The sequence below is a fragment of the Apium graveolens genome, chromosome 11, assembly GCF_009905375.1.
Source record: "Apium graveolens cultivar Ventura chromosome 11, ASM990537v1, whole genome shotgun sequence".
NCBI lineage: Eukaryota > Viridiplantae > Streptophyta > Magnoliopsida > Apiales > Apiaceae > Apium > Apium graveolens.
In genome coordinates, this window is record NC_133657.1 from 180,206,614 (window position 1) to 180,222,760 (window position 16,147).

A 16,147-nucleotide genomic window follows, 5' to 3' on the forward strand; every position below is an offset into this window, starting at 1 on the left:
ACCCCCAGAAATTTCAAGGGACTGCTAATCTGTTAAGGCCAGAGCTTGGCTGAAAGAAATGGAAAAGAGCTTTGAGATAGTGCCTATAGAAGAGACACAAAAGACCGTGTTCACCAATTATATGTTGAAAGGAGAAGCAAATTATTAGTGGGAACCTAAAGGAACCCTGGAGACTGATGTGATTATCACATGGGGAAAAGTATTTCCCAGGTTTATGGAGGCTCAGATGGAGTTGAAGTTTCTAGAGATTAAGTAAGATAAGATGTCAGTGGCTGTGTACAAAGCCAAATTTATTGAACTGTTGAGATTCGTGCCGGAGTTTGTGAACACGAAAGAGAAAAAGGCAAGGAGATTTCAGTAAGGGCTGAAACAATGAATTCAGGACCGAGTGTCATTACTTGAGATAACAGACTATGTGCAAAAAGGCCTCGATTGTAGAGGCAGAGAGTGAGCAAGGTCAAAAAGAGGAAGAGAGCAAGAAGAGGAGTTCGGAAGCCAAGGCGGTAGAGCGATAAATAGAAGTTTCCGATTAGGACTGAGAGGGGAGCGGTGTCCCAACCCGTAGTGGGTACCAGGTTTAGCGAACCGGTAAGCAAGAGTATCGCCCAGGGAGGTGGTCAATATAGGACTATGTTTTATAACCAGTTTCGGTCACCCCTACCAGATCATAAGTCATGTGGGGAGAAACATCTCGGGGTATGTAATTTGGGAAAAGAGCTACTGAGGTTCTTTAATTGCAACCAACCAAGACATTATTCTAGCAACTGCCCCAACCCAGCTAGGGCGTGATAGCAGGTAACCTTTTACTCAATTTGGTTACTGCAAATATTCTGTTTAATTCTGAAGCAACTAAGTATTTTATATCGCGAGATTTTTGGCCAAGTTAAAACTTAATGTGATTCCAATGCGAGAATTATTGCGAATAGAAATAGTGAATTTAGAGGTTGTTCCAATTAATGAGATTCATCTAATCTGCAAGTGGGAACTAGGAGGGAAGGACTTTAAGTTGGACTTAATTCCTTTCAGGCTGAGAGAATTTGATGTGGTCTTAAAAATGGATTGGTTGTCGAGCAATGGTACTTAGATTGATTATTAAGGAAAGAAAGTTAAAATCCGAATGCCTAACGGTAAGGAAATTGTGATTAAGGGTCAGCGTCAGACCCAGAAATTTTTGAATATTGCTCAAGCGAAGCAATTATTGAGGAATTATAGCAAAGCGTATTTAGCATACGTGGCGGGTACCAAGAGAGAAGCCCCGATGTATGTGACATACCAGTTTTTAACGAATTTGAGGATGTGTTTTCCAAAGACCTTTCAGGATTATCACCTGACCGAGAGATAGAGTTCGCTATCGAATTAGCATCAGGAATGACATCAGTTTCAAAAAGCCCCATATAGGCTAGCCCCGGTTGAAATGAAAGAATTGACTTCACAGTTGCAAGAACTGTTGAACAAAGGAATGATGAGACCTAATGTGTCACCATGAGGCACACCAATGTTGTTTGTCAAAAAGAAGGATGGCAGTATGCGATTGTGCACAGAGTATAGGGAACTGAATAAGCTGACTATTAAGAACAGATACCCTCTCTCTAGAATTGACGATTCGTTTGACCAACTTGAAGGAGTTGTACACTTTTCGAAAATCGATCTAAGAACGGGATATCACCAACTGAAGATTAAAACAGGGGACAAATACCGTATTTCGCACGAGGTATGGACATTATGAGTTCTTGGTGACGTCGTTCGGGCTAAAGAATTCCCCAGTAGCTTTCATGGACTTTGTGAATCGAGTGTTTAAAAAGTATTTGCACGTGTGCGTCATTATTTTTATTGATAATATTTTAGTCTATTCTAAAATGGAGGAAGAACATGCGGAATATCTGAGGATAGTGGTAGAAGCATTGAGAAGAGAAAAGTTGTTTGCCAAATTCTCAAGGTGCGAATTCTGGCAAAATGAAGTTCAGATCTTAGGACAATTGATGAGCAGTGAAAGAGTGCTAGTTGCCCCTACCAATGTTGAGGCAGTATTCCAATGAGAAAGAATAACCACACCTACGGAAGTAGGAACTTTTTGGGAATTAACCGGTTTTATGAGAGGTTCGTACAGGATTTCGCTAAGATATCAGGACCTTTGACTAGGCCTACTTGCAAAACGGAAAAGGTTGCGTGGAATGAAAAATGTGAGGATAGTTTTCAGGAATTGAAAAGGAGTTTGGTAACAGCCCCCGTGCTGGCATTGCCGATGGATATTCAATTCATCCTGGAGGTACCAAGATGTACCGAGATCTAAATGAATATTATTGATGACCCAACATGAAAAGAGACGTGGCCAATTGAGTCAGTAAGTGTTTGACCTGTTAAAGAGTGAAGGTGGAACATCAGCGACTGAGGGGACTCCTACAACCCTTAGGAATTCCGATGTGAAAGTGGGAACAAATAGCCATGGATTCTGTGGTAGGATTTCCCCGAGCTAAGGCTAACCGTGATGCAATATGAGTAATTATATATCGACTGACCAAGTCAGCATACTTTCTTCCAATCAAGAAAACCTACATGGTGGATAGATTAGCAGAGCTATACATCAAGGAAATTGTGATAAGACATGGAGTCTCTGTAGCTATCGTATCTGACAGAGATCCCCGATTCAACTCCAGATTTTTTTGAGGAGCTTTCAGGAATGCTTATGAACCAAACTGAATGTGAGTACTGCATACCATCCCCAAACCGATGGACAAAGTGAGTGAATCATTCAGACATTGGAGTACATGTTGAGAAATTTTGTAATTGATTTTTAAGGTTATTGAGATGAACACCTATCTTTGATAGAGTTTGCCTATAATCATAGTTATCATGCGAGTATAGAAATTCCCCCACATGAGGCGCTGTATGGTCGGAGGTTCCATTCACCCTTGTACTGGGATGAAGTTGGTGAAAGAAAGTTACTAGGTCCCGACTTGGTGTAAAGAACGAGGGACATAGTTGAGTTGATCAGAGGATGACCGACAGCGTAAATATGCCGACTTAGCACGAAAAGACAGAGAGTATGAAGTGGGTGACCAGGTATTTTTGAAAGTGTCACCATGGGAAGGACTGATGAGATTTGGAAAGAAAGGGAAGTTGAGTTCCCGATATATGGGTCCTTTGAGATTTTGTGACAAATAGAACCGTGGCATACGAATTGGCTTTACCTCCAAACCTTCAACAGGTTCATAGTATTTTTCATGTGCCAATGTTGAGAAAGTATAATGCGGATACCAAGAATATAGTGAAACATGAGTAAGTACTAGATCTATTCTACATTGAGCAACCAGTTAAAATCATTGGTTGAAAAGAGAAAGTACTCAGGGACAAGAGTGTCAAGCTATTCAGATTCTTATTTAGACATCCCAAGGTCGAGGAGTCGACTTGGGAATTAGAGAGCCACCTGCGAGAAAGGTACCCCCATCTATTTGTGAGTTGATTCCGGGACGGAATCCTTTTAAGGGGGGGAGACTGTAAGAACCCTGATTTTTGTAATATTTTAAAACTTCTGTGAATAGTAACTTGAGCTAATTAAGTAATACGTATGGGGATCATCATAAAATGAATAGTGGAATTTTGAGAATCCGAGATCATATTCTTGTTTATCGAGGAAAATAAGTGAATGTAAAAGCCGACGGAATTCGAAGATTCACAATTATACTACGTGTTTTCGTATCCATAAAGAATGGCGTAGAACCGGGAATACTACGTGAAATAAATAATATATCAAGGTGTTTCTATGATCAAGAGAAGGAATGGAATTGGTTATAGGATTATAAGCGATAAAAGAAATCGCTACGAAACAAGTCGTTATACGTGGAAACTATCGGAATGGAACGACGATTGCGTTTACGATAAATAAACGAATGAGAAATTAAATCCCATGCAAGTTGGCCATGCATAACCAAGTCCTAACTAGTAGTTAGGAGTGTAACTAGATGATTAGAAGCTAACTAGAATAGTTAGTAGAATAGTGTTGAATAGTGATGGGAGACAAACAAGTACACAAGCCATACTTCTCCCTTTTCTCACTTCACCACACAATCAAACCAACCCATACCTTTGCCAAATTATTGTCAAATCTGCTGCATACATCCCATATATTCATTATACACTCCCACACTTTAGCCACAAAAGAAAACAACCCCTTTTCCCTCACTTAAAGCTCTCCCATTTTTCATTCCAGCAGTTCGGATTTTCTGAGCAAGGGAGAAAGAAAAATTCATAACTCAAAATATACTCATTCAAATATCATGAAATTTTTACCATATCTTCTCTATATCATGGGTAAGCTTCGTACCAAATTTCAGCCTCAAATTATTTTTTTTCAATTTTATAAAAATGTTTGAATGAGGTGCTGAAATGTAACTCCGAAATTCTAACTTGTTTCTTGGTTTTGTTTCTTAAGGAGCTAGCCCTTCTAAGTGTTTTCTAAGCGAACCAAGCCTCAATAATCCTAGCACTACCTTTTCTAGTGTCCAAGAAGGTATAAGTTTCAACCCTTTAAGGTTTTATGGTTGGATTTAAGAGTTATGTTTGTTGTAGTGTTAAGATCCAAAGGATTGTGTTTGTTTGAGTTTGTATTGATTATGTTCTTGCTAAAGGCTTGAGATGTTGAGTTGTAATCCATGTATGTGGTACTATATAGAGCATATAAGGTGTATGTGGGTGGATCTTGAGAAGTACTTGTGTTTATGATGGTTATAGGTAGTGATTGTGTTAAGATCAAGTAGTAGAAATTGAGTTTGGGCATTCTTGCACTTTATCTGTTTTCTGCAGGACATTCGGCCATGAAAATGGTTAAAATTTGAACACCACTGGCCATAACCAGATAGATCTTGTTTTGTAGTTTCTATACATGTGTAGATCATCATGAGGAGATTTACGGTTTAGGAGTTATGGTCGTTTTAGTGTAAAACATTTCTGCGATTAGCCAACTGCACTTAAGTCCACTTGCATGGTGATTTTGAAGGACTTAAAATAATTTCGAGATTCTGGAAAAATTATAAAAAATGGATATGACAGTAGAGAAGACTTTCCAAAAAGAATTTTGAGAAAATATTAATTTTTCGATTTTATAAAAATATTTTGGTAAAGCGAGCGCAAGCGAGAAACGCATAAAAACCAAGTTTTGACGCGCGTTTTCTCACGTTCGAGCTTAAAACTCGAAATGAATTTTCTAAAGCGAACGATCGATTTCAAAACTCGACCATGTTATAAAGTGAGAATATAAGTGTTGAGAATGTGACGATCGGAGATTCGTTATACTTGAGTAGTTGCGAAAGTTGCTTAATAAAAGCGAGACGTTAATCGCGTACTAACTTAGACTGTTGGTTCTTGTTTATAGATCGCCAACCAAACACTAGATACCATACCACTTCGATTACTCGAGGCAAGTTTTCGAAACCCTATCTCATACTATCCATGCTATATATTTATATACTGTTGTGATATTGATGGCATGATTTACAGTTCAAATATATATGCTTGTCTATGATATCAATGCATACGAATTATGCGATTGTTTACGAAAACAAATTTCGTTTTACACGAGTATGAGAAATTGAAACGTATTTCAAATATAATATAGGATAATGGGAGTCGGAAATATTTTAATAACGATTTAATTCCGGAGAGAGCCGAACGCGAAAGATTTCTATTTCGATAAACAAAGTACGTTCGCGTAATATATATATCAAGCGAACGATTGAGATTTTGACTTAAACTTCGAGAAATATTGGTTTATTCATTTAAGGGACACCCTTACTTGATTGATTATTTTATAAAGCGATACTTAAGGGATTATTAAATATAAAGAAAGTATTTAAAAATATACTGAATAGTTTATAAATCATTTCACGTTATTTAATAAAGATTTAACTATTCAAAGAGCAATTATAGGATACCAAATCCTGTTTTGATTATTTGATTAAGGTGTCTCCATTCGTTGGACCTTATTCAGAAATATTTTGTATTTAAGGTTTTTTATTAATTCATTGAACCTTAATTAGAAATACTTTGTACTTAAGATTTTATCAATTCATTGAACCTTATACAGAGATGTTTTATTTATAAGATTTTATCAATTCATTAAATCCCTCTTAGATTATTATGAGACCTTAGATATTTAATGTCTTCGGACTTCTAAAAACTTATTTAAAAATAGACATATTTCCCAAAGGTACTTTCTAAATTATTCAAAACTCTTGAAAGAGATTAATCATTTGAAACGTATCAAAACCTTAGGGAACTTAGTCTAGAAGCATAAGAGTTTTGCTTCCTCGTTCAATAAAGAACAAGTGAGTAATATATGTGTCACCCTACTACAGATAGGGATTTGAAAATGATTTTAAATTCAAAACTCCGACAACTCCCAAAGATCAATTGAGTTAAAAGTAATGAATAAAACATCTTATTTACAGGTCAACTTTTAACGACCTATTCCTTCGAAAAAGGATTTTGAGCAAAAGATATAAATGTTTTGGGACTGGAATGTGGCCTGCCCGGCACGGAGTGGTATCGGGCAGTGACCAGGCGCGGAGTGGCGCATTATGCAAGCGCGGAGTGGCGCATTGTACGGTTATATGGTCTATGTGACCATTGACTTTCGGACTTGCACGGCAATGGGCAACCACCGTGTAGTGTCTTGATGAGCCCAAAGGCGGCTAGGTTTGTATTCCTTCTACTAGTAGAGAAAATTTCGTATTCGGCTGATCACCGATACGTGGTTTATTCCAGTATAGTCCCTTTCTTCCATTTTGGAAAAACTGTTGTGAAATATACAACAGAGAGCCGATAAGGCTGAGTTTTAAATAAGGATATTGATGAATATATATCAAATCCATTTGAGAAATCTGCCGATAAGACTGAGTTTAAATAAGGATGTTGATGATTATATATCAAATCCATTTGAGAAATCTGCCGATAAGGCTGAGTTTTAAATTGGGATGTTGACGAATATATATCACACCCATATGAGAATCTTGGTTCGAGTAACATCTTGAGATTTTGAAATAAAATGAGTACGAGTATAAAATGATTTTGAGAAGGAGATGAATACAAGTATTCAGTGGATATACTATTGTAGTTGATTTTGAGAATTTTATAAATTTGATAAGCATATAAACTTTCAGAACGCTTTGGAGATACAAAGTATAATTATTGGTTTTATTTATCCTTACATACTTAATTATGGGGATATATACCTTGCTGAGCTTTAATGCTCACCCTTGCTTTTATATATCATATCACAACAGACTACCAGCATGGATCAGACCAGGACTGTTGTCCTTAGGCGGGTAAGGAACGCTCGTGAGTTCCGTAGGCTTTTTGTGCGCCAGCCCCGTCAGGTAGATAAGTGGAAATGATTTATTTAATAATGTTTCCAAGCATATAACCTGTGTGTGTGTGAGTCTGAATAAAAGGTCGAGTAATATTGTGAAAAGAGAATTATTTAATTAATAAGTGATCGTAACAACCCGAATTCACGACCTTGGATTTGGGGGTGTTACATTCTCCATCTTTAAATCTACTGGAGAAGCAAAAAATTCAAGCAAGTGAGCATCATCTTTTAGATAATTTGTTGGCTCACTTGCCAATTCTTTCTGAGTCTATTGAGACATCTGTGCTTAAATTTTCATCAATTTGCACAAAGTCTACAATAGTCTCCACTCCAAACTCATTCATTTCTTCTATCTCGGTGGATATTGTTCATCCGTCGAGTAGTGATTGTATCCCGACGGATGTGCCTAACAGTAGTCATCCGTTGGCTAGTTCCTCATCTGTCGGGAGTCTCTGTATAACTTCAAATTTCTTCAATTATCATAAGTGCAGAGGACTTAGTAGTAGTACAATCACTCTTAGGACTGAGGGAAGGGAGTGAACTGAGGAGAGGCTGGGTTGCTCCCAGAAAAAAGGAGAGAATATGAGTGAACAAATGTAGTCCAATTCTCACTACACCATATTTGACCAGTAGCAACACCAAAAAAAAATGTTAAAATGGCCAAAAAGTGTTACCTAAAGCAAAAAAATGAGCTATGGTTACATTTTTTAAAAATTTGGGGGTGTTGGATTTGCCCCTGCTACAATAGGTGTCTACGGTTACACTTTTTGAAATTTTGGTAACACATCTCAATGTGTTACAATAGAGTACCTATAGTTACATTTTCTATTTCTATGGTAACAAGTTGAAAGTGTAACCACAGTTCTGTTGCAACATGCCTATCTTTTAGTAACACCAAAAATATGTTGGAATAGACCCTTTTGTAACACTATATTTGCTATTGTAACACTCAATTCAATCTTTTGGTAACATTTTTATATCTTATTGTAACATTCTTTTTTAACACTTTGGTATCTATTGTAACACTTTTTCCAACTTTTACTAACATAAATATATCGATCGATCACACTTGAAACACTAAAAACTTAAATACAATATTTAACTTAAAGCTCAAATTAAAGTTCAAATTCAACACAAGACAAAGTTCCAAATCACATATGTGGGAGGAGTTTTATACACCCCCTTAATATTTATAAGTATAGAACATAACTAGAACTCCGACCATAATGTCGAGTTCAGATTACAGAATACTGGTTTGTATTTACAGAGAACTTGTAACATTAATGAGGTAACTTTCGCCATTGTAACTATATCTGGAATTACGTCTTGAGTCAGGAAACCCCAGTAGTGACTTCCTGTTCGACCAAATCCAGTTTGCACCTCATCCGCAATGCAGAGACCACCAGCCTTTCGTACAATGTCATTAACCAATTTCAAGTATCCCGGAGCCAGTCCAACTACTCTCCCGGCTCCCTACAATTGTCAAAACATTATGTTTTCAGTCCAAAAACACTTCATCTTGCTCAAGTCAACACTATAATCTACAAAATTGAGCATATCATACCTGTGTGTATGTGGCTTTAATTTAATGACTATGAAAGTGTTTTTGTAAAGCCTAAGTTAAGTCGTGTAGTTTTGGGCTCCGTGAAAAAAGTAGTATACAAAGTTCTGCTACATTATGTTAAATACATAAGAAGAAACATACTTCTTTACTGGCATGTTTTGAGACGAAACTGGTCGGTGAGAAATCTTCAAGCTCGGTAGCCTTTTCTCTAGCAAGAGCAACAACACTTTCTGGAAACTTGGCAAATTATGCAACATGGATACCAAAACTCTGATCACAGGCCCCTTGTTCAACCTGGTGATGTGACATATTGGAGGTAGAAGTTAACAAAAAGACATTTACCTATATAATATTTTTTGAAAAACTTTGAGTTTTTCTATAAAGTAATGTATTGTTGTTATCCTCTTTGGAGAAAGTTTGATTCTAGCTCGCCCTTTAAAACGAAAATAGTTTCACTAAAATTATAATTTGTCTCTCCTCTCAAACACGGTTTATAATCTCATAATAGCTAGGAGCCTAGGACCTTCGGGAGAGTTGAGTCGTAATAAAAAATTTATTCCACCATATTGCAGTGACATGTAAACTATAAACTGTCTGATTGGAAGAGTTTCTATTTAGAAAGAAATGTGATTAGCTGGTAACCTAAAGCGTTATTTATATTAGAACAGAAAAGAAAACATTAAGCAACTGAGAAATTGCCTACCTTGTAAAGCATAGTAAGCTTGCGACTTGATGAGTCAATATGTGCACTGACATGATAATTTCTCACACCAACTATGTTATTTATATTAGAACTCTGAGCAGTATCTCCATGAGCTAACGCAGTCAGCTCATGAAAGTGAGTTGCAAACAGTGTAGGTGCTTTGAATGTAGTTATCTGTTTACATCTATCTTTAATATAATTAACATAACAAGTATATAGTAAGACAAAACTACGCTCTACAATCAGTTTCAAAGCCAATGCTCTTGGAAATAATAGCTAAAATGATTGTACAATTCACATGTACCCAGATAGCTCCATTTTATGATCTAAACATTTGAACTGAAGTGTATATATTTTATCAATTCTGTGTAAATATTATGATACGATCTTTTTTAAAAAATACCTGAAAGAAATCGCTTCACCAATTATTCTACAAACACATTAGCATACCAATTAATTCAGAAGTGAAAGTAATGGACATACCCTCCACCTAGCATCTGTACTTGTAGACACATATCATCTACCACAGCTCCCATTTGCTCATCAAATTAAGTTTCTTGAACAGTCAACAATCTGAATTTGCAAAAATAAGAATCATAAAAACTGATCTCCAACCTTAACTATGATATATTTTCACGGCACAAGTCTATTTAATACAAGATTCTTGGAGTTTAACCACATTATGTTGCAATATTACCAATCTTTTTATGATAATTAATCTTATAAAGGATTATCACTTCAAATAATTCAAGCATTGAAGAAAAAATCAACCAAATTTAATAGGAAAGTTTTAAAGAAATTAAGAAACAAAAAAAAGATTAGACAGACAAAGTAACAAACAGAAAATGAGATCAAAATGAGAGTGAAAATAAGGCTTACAGACATGAAGGTCTAAATATTAACCATCAAAATAAACAAAAAAAACTTAAAACTATAAGCATATATAGAACATAAACAGATGACATGCAGACAAAGATTCACCAGAACATACATAGGAAAAAGAAGAAACTTACAAAAAAATTGTCTGGTCAAAACTCCAAAAAACACCATAAGACCATCCATTCTCACAATACAAACTCTTCAGAACTTTTTAACAACTGAATCACCTTGTTCTGTACACATTTTCACAGATCAAACCCAAAAATGTAGCCCCTTCTTCAAAATTCAAATTTTCATCTACTACTCTTCCTATGCACAAACAATTGAAAATCAGCAGACTGAGTAAACAACAAGTATGGCCTTGACCATACACAGACCAACCTAAACAGACAAAACTAGTTAACAAAACTCACAGGTAAACCTGTAAACCAGAGGTGTAAACAAAGTAATGTCTAGCTCTACTGTTCACCCCACCGTCCTCTAAATATGGTTTCCATCAAAAAGCATATAAACAAAGCAAGATGCATACGATACCATCAGTTTTGGTGCAGAGCATGGAATTAAAATATTGATTTGTATTCTTTTGGTGTTATTATATAGGAATAGGTATACCGTTAGTTATAACTAATTGTAAATTATAATTATATTGGAACAAAGAATGAAATACAGAGAAAAATCAGATGTTTATTTCTTGCAACTTAACAAATGAAAAAACGTATAAGATGATTTTTAATTTAGATTATCACAAACATAGCTAAAAACTAGCAACTATATCCTAAAAAATTGATAAGACCTCCATTTATTCAAATTACTTCCTAATAAAACGTAAGCAGTCGTAAGCAGTCATAATATAAATTAAGACAAAGTTTAGATTATTTCCCAACAAAATTCAACATAACCCTTATTATCTTCATTTTCCTCTGTCGAAATAACCCTTTACCCCTTATTATAATACACACAAATCAGAGAACTTACCCGACATACTTTAAAAAAGCTCCAATTTGAGAAAAGAAAGCAAGAACCCGACAGCTGGAATCCTAATTTACTCCAGGAAAGCGGCTGCTAGAACCCATTTGTTGAACCGAGAAAAAAATTGCAATCTACAAACCCTAATTACTAGAATCCTAATTACGATCTTCAATCTCTGGCCCCATATGACCCAGGCTGAGAAACCCAATTTTCCTAATTTAAAACCCTAATTTCCCCAACTGAGAACCCATCAAGAGTGTTTCTTGATAAAGTGTTTTGATAGAGTATTATTTGTGAGTGTATAAGAGAGTTAGTGGGTCAAAATTTGGTATTTTAATTTAAAAAGTAAAAAGAGCGGGTCAAAATTTTATTGTTGGGCGGTTTAATATTTTGTCAAATTTGGGCTAAATTTTGGCTCGTCATTATTACCGCCTAAATATTTAGGTATGTGGCAACACTAATTATAATATTAATACTAACACTATATTTTGTGTTAGCATAGCAATTTATTTATGTTTATGATAACATCGGTTATCCTCTGTTGCAACACAAAAAAAGTGTAACCTAAGATCAAAATTTAGTGACTTAAGGCAACATTTTTGCTTATAACATCAAAAAAAGTGTTGCTACAGGTCAAATATGGTGTAGTGTCTTCAGAACTGGCAAAAGTGGGTGAGAGGAGTTCCACCTTAGATGGTGAAGGTGAGGGTGTGAGGGTGGGAAGCCAAGGAGAGCCCTTGATGCAAAAAGAGAGTGATATTGAGAGAAATACAGGTACTGGCGAGATAAGGATGGAAACCATTGCAAGTGAGTCAATGAATGTCAATGATGCAGAAAGGAAAAGACTATTTCAGCAAGAATATCAAGCTGTCATAGATTCTATTTCCCTAGATGCTGAGATATTTACTCATCCTGTTTCAGCTTATCAAACATTAGCTGTACAGGGCAATGAAGAGGCTGAAAGAATTCTTAATTTGGTACACACTACTCAATCTCTACAAAGAGCAAAGGATGCAATCACTGCTATGCCTTCAACTGCTGGCAGTGATTTTGAACTGGATGAAGACTCATTTGGGGATGCTGGTGGGGACGATGAGGAAGACATCATGAGCATAGGGGGAGATGCAGATGTTTCTGCCTGGATGCTAACAAAAGATGTTCCTACTCACATCTCCAATCAACACTATTCAAGCTAATTCATGAAACCCAAACAACCATTCAAGCATCTACAAATGTCAGCACAAAGAGGCTACTTACAGCACATCTTGAAGCACTCCAGCTGCATAAGATTCAAGCTCTCCAACACAGTCAAAGTGTGGATGAAATCAAGCAGGAAGTCTCTGAAGTAAAACAGGATTTCATAGCAAGGTTGGATGCTAGACTTCCTGGAACCACCATGACTGAGATAACTCAGAAGCTAAGGAAGAAGGCTGATCTCAATAGGATGGTTGAGGCCATGGACTCTAGATTATCTGATGTGGAGAAGTCAATGGCCAAGATACTTTCTAATCAAGAAACTCAGACTGCACTGCTCCAACAGTTGGTGGCTGCTCAACTCCCTTCCAATCTTCAACTTGATGCTAATAAAAAGGGGAAGAAAGGCTCATCTAGTGTGGGGGAGAAACAGCTCAACATCCAAGTCAACAAAGTAATTGTGCCAACAATTGCTTTCACAAAGCCACCAACCATGGACAACATTGACATCATAAATCTGGCAGCAGTAAAACTAAAAACAAATGACAAACTGCTAAAGATTGATGTAGCAGCAGCTGAGAAGGAATTAAAAGAAAAATGGAGAAAAATAGGTGCGGAAATTCAACAGAAATTTGGACCAATTCAAAAACCAGACAAAGTCTTTAATCATCACTCTCAAGTCAAGCACATCTCTGTGAATGAAGTGGGTTTGAATTATCTGAAAAAGGGTCAAACATCTTGCATCAAATCTCCAAAAGCAAAGCTGATCATGAAGCCTAAAAGAAACTACTCAAAGTTTTCAGAGAAAAATTCTATGGATATTGTGTATGAAACACCTAGGCAAGATGAGAAAAAGCTGTTGGCTAGGTCAATTACAATTTTCAAGGATCCAGATGATTCAGCACTTAAAAGAAGAATTGCCAAGATTTACAGAAATGGAAATGAAATCTGTGTGGTGGCTGGACACCCTCAGTTTGTAGAAGCTAAAAAGGAAGAGAAGGAAAGAATTAGGCAAGAAAAGAAGCAAGTTGCCTTAGATGTTAAGAAGCTCAAACAAAAGAAGGAGCAAGCTGCTATCTTGGCCAAACTTCAAGCTGTAAAGACTACAACTGAGATTTCTGCACAACCATTTGTAATTGTTGTACCTCAAGATCAGAAAGTGCAAGATGAACCATAACAGAAAAGAAAATTCAGATACAAGCTCCACTCCAAAAGAAAATTGGACTTCAGTGATGAGGAAATGGAAGACTACATTCCCAAAAAGTCTACAACTTCAACTCAGACATCAAAACCCTCAATGATATTTGAAGAATTCAAGGTGGTAGATCCAACAAGGAATATTCATGTGTGTTAGGAATATATGTGCATTAGTTTGATGATATGTTTAACAAAATACTTAAGTAGAAATTCAGTGTCTGTAGCCTCAACGGATAAGACCACTTTGGCTATCCGTTGATGGTGTAGCTTTACTTAGAAATAAGTCTAGTGTTGTAGCATATTTCAGTCTCTGTATTTAAGATGTAATTCTTAGAAGTTGAGAGAAACTATGAGTCATGTTGACTACTAGAAGATATGCAGATAGGAAGGCCAATTGTAAATATTTCATGCCTTGTAATTTTGTATAAATGAAGTGGTATCAACGGATGACTTAAAGACCTTCAACGGATGAGAAGCTAAGCTTCAACGGATGTCTCTAAAGCTTCAACGGATAACATCCTTCAACGGATGAGTGCATCAACGGATGAAAGCTTCAACGGATGTTCTGTTGATTAACCGTTGATAAGTGGTAGTTGTACCTACAAACAGAGGCACGTGGGTGAACAGAGATAACTGAAATGTGGCAGCCTAATTTCAGGAACATCAGAAAAAGCAGTCGTTCTACTCTAGTATAAAGAGACATTAAGTCAACAAAGTACTGGAGTGAACTGGAGAAGAAACAAGTGGAGATCTTACTTTATTATTTTATATATCCTTGTCTTCACTTGTAAACTTGGAAATATATAAACCAAGTAGTAGCTAGTAATTAGATAAGAATTTTTTCCAGAGCTGTTTAGAAAAATCTTGAGAGAAAAATTATCTAGTTTGTACTAGGATGCAGCTGTGATCAAATTCTTAGATCACAGAATTTCTGAAATACCATCTCTGGTGGAACAACAAATCCACCAGAAAAGTTTTTAAAGGTTTATTGTGTTCTTTACATTTGTGTTTGAATATATATCTGTCTGTATCAGCTTAAAGCAATTCACACACTTGTTCATCTTGAACACACAGTCTTTATAAACTGCTCAAAACTTGAAAGAGTTTTGAGATTTACATTCAACCCCCCTTCTGTAAATCTCATTGTTAGTTCTCTAGAAATAACAATTGGTATCAGAGCAGGCTCTTGACAAACAAAGAGTTTAAAGATCTTGGAATCTAACAAAGATGAGTAAGAAGGATATTGGAGTAAAAATCCCAGTTCTTGACAGAGACAGTTATCACCACTGGAAGGTGAAAATGCACCTTCATCTACTCTCCCAAGATGAAGGTTATGTAAACTGTATTGAGAATGGTCCTCACATTCCCCACAAAGTAGCCACAGTTGCTACGGCCACAATTGCTGTTGGTCAATCCATTCCAAAACCTAGAGCAGAATGGACAATGGAAGACACAGAAGAAGTCCACAAGGATAAGAAGGCTATGAACATTTTGTTTAATGGTCTTGACAAGGATATGTTTGATAATGTGATAAATTGCTCAACTGCCAAAGAGGTTTGGGACACAGTTCAGCTGCTGTGTGAAGGTACAGAACAAGTAAAAGAGAACAAGATGCAGCTTCTCATTCAACAGTATGAGTATTTTCATTTTGAAGAAAATGAATCTTTAAATGACACATTTAACAGATTCCAAAAGCTGTTGAATGGATTGAAGCTGTATGGTAGAGTGTACCAGGTGAAGGATTCAAATCTTAAATTCTTAAGATCCTTGCCAAAGGAATGGAAACCCATGACTGTCTCCTTAAGAAACTCTCAGGATTATAAGGACTTCACTCTTGAAAGATTATATGGAATCTTGAAGACTTATGAACTAGAGTTGGAACAGGATGAGGTATTGGAGAAGGGGAGAAAGAAAGGAAGTTCAGTTGCATTGGTAGCTGAAAATGAGAGGGAATGCAGACAAGAAACTGTGAGATCTACATCAAACTCCAAAGATGGTACAAGATATCAGGAATCAAGCAAAGGAAAAGAGCAAGTTGCTGAGAATAAAGACAACTCCAGTCAAGATGACTCTGATAGTGTTGATGAGCATCTTGCATTTCTGTCCAGGAGATTTGCAAAGATGAAGTTTAAGAAAAACACTAGAGCCACTAAACCTCATAAGAACATGGTGGACAAATCAAAGTTCAAGTGTTTCAATTGTGGTATAAGTGGACACTTTGCAAGTGAGTGCAGAAAGCCAACTTCTGAAAAGAAGAAATTTGACCAAGTAGATTACA

At 36.4% G+C, this 16,147-nt stretch overlaps 1 long non-coding RNA gene across 2 annotated transcripts; it reads right to left on the reverse strand.

Moving 5' to 3' along the window:
- Window positions 1-8,448: 8,448 nt before the first annotated feature.
- On the reverse strand, window positions 8,449-11,768 carry LOC141698666 (uncharacterized). Of its 2 annotated transcripts, none has more exons than XR_012565196.1 (5): window positions 11,494-11,768; window positions 10,644-10,818; window positions 10,114-10,203; window positions 9,069-9,221; window positions 8,449-8,836 (listed from the first exon to the last, which is right to left on the reverse strand). It is a non-coding gene; the product is annotated as an uncharacterized LOC141698666 (long non-coding RNA). The 2 variants fall into 2 exon arrangements; XR_012565195.1 differs by having other exon boundaries at window positions 11,485-11,768.
- Window positions 11,769-16,147: the final 4,379 nt, after the last annotated feature.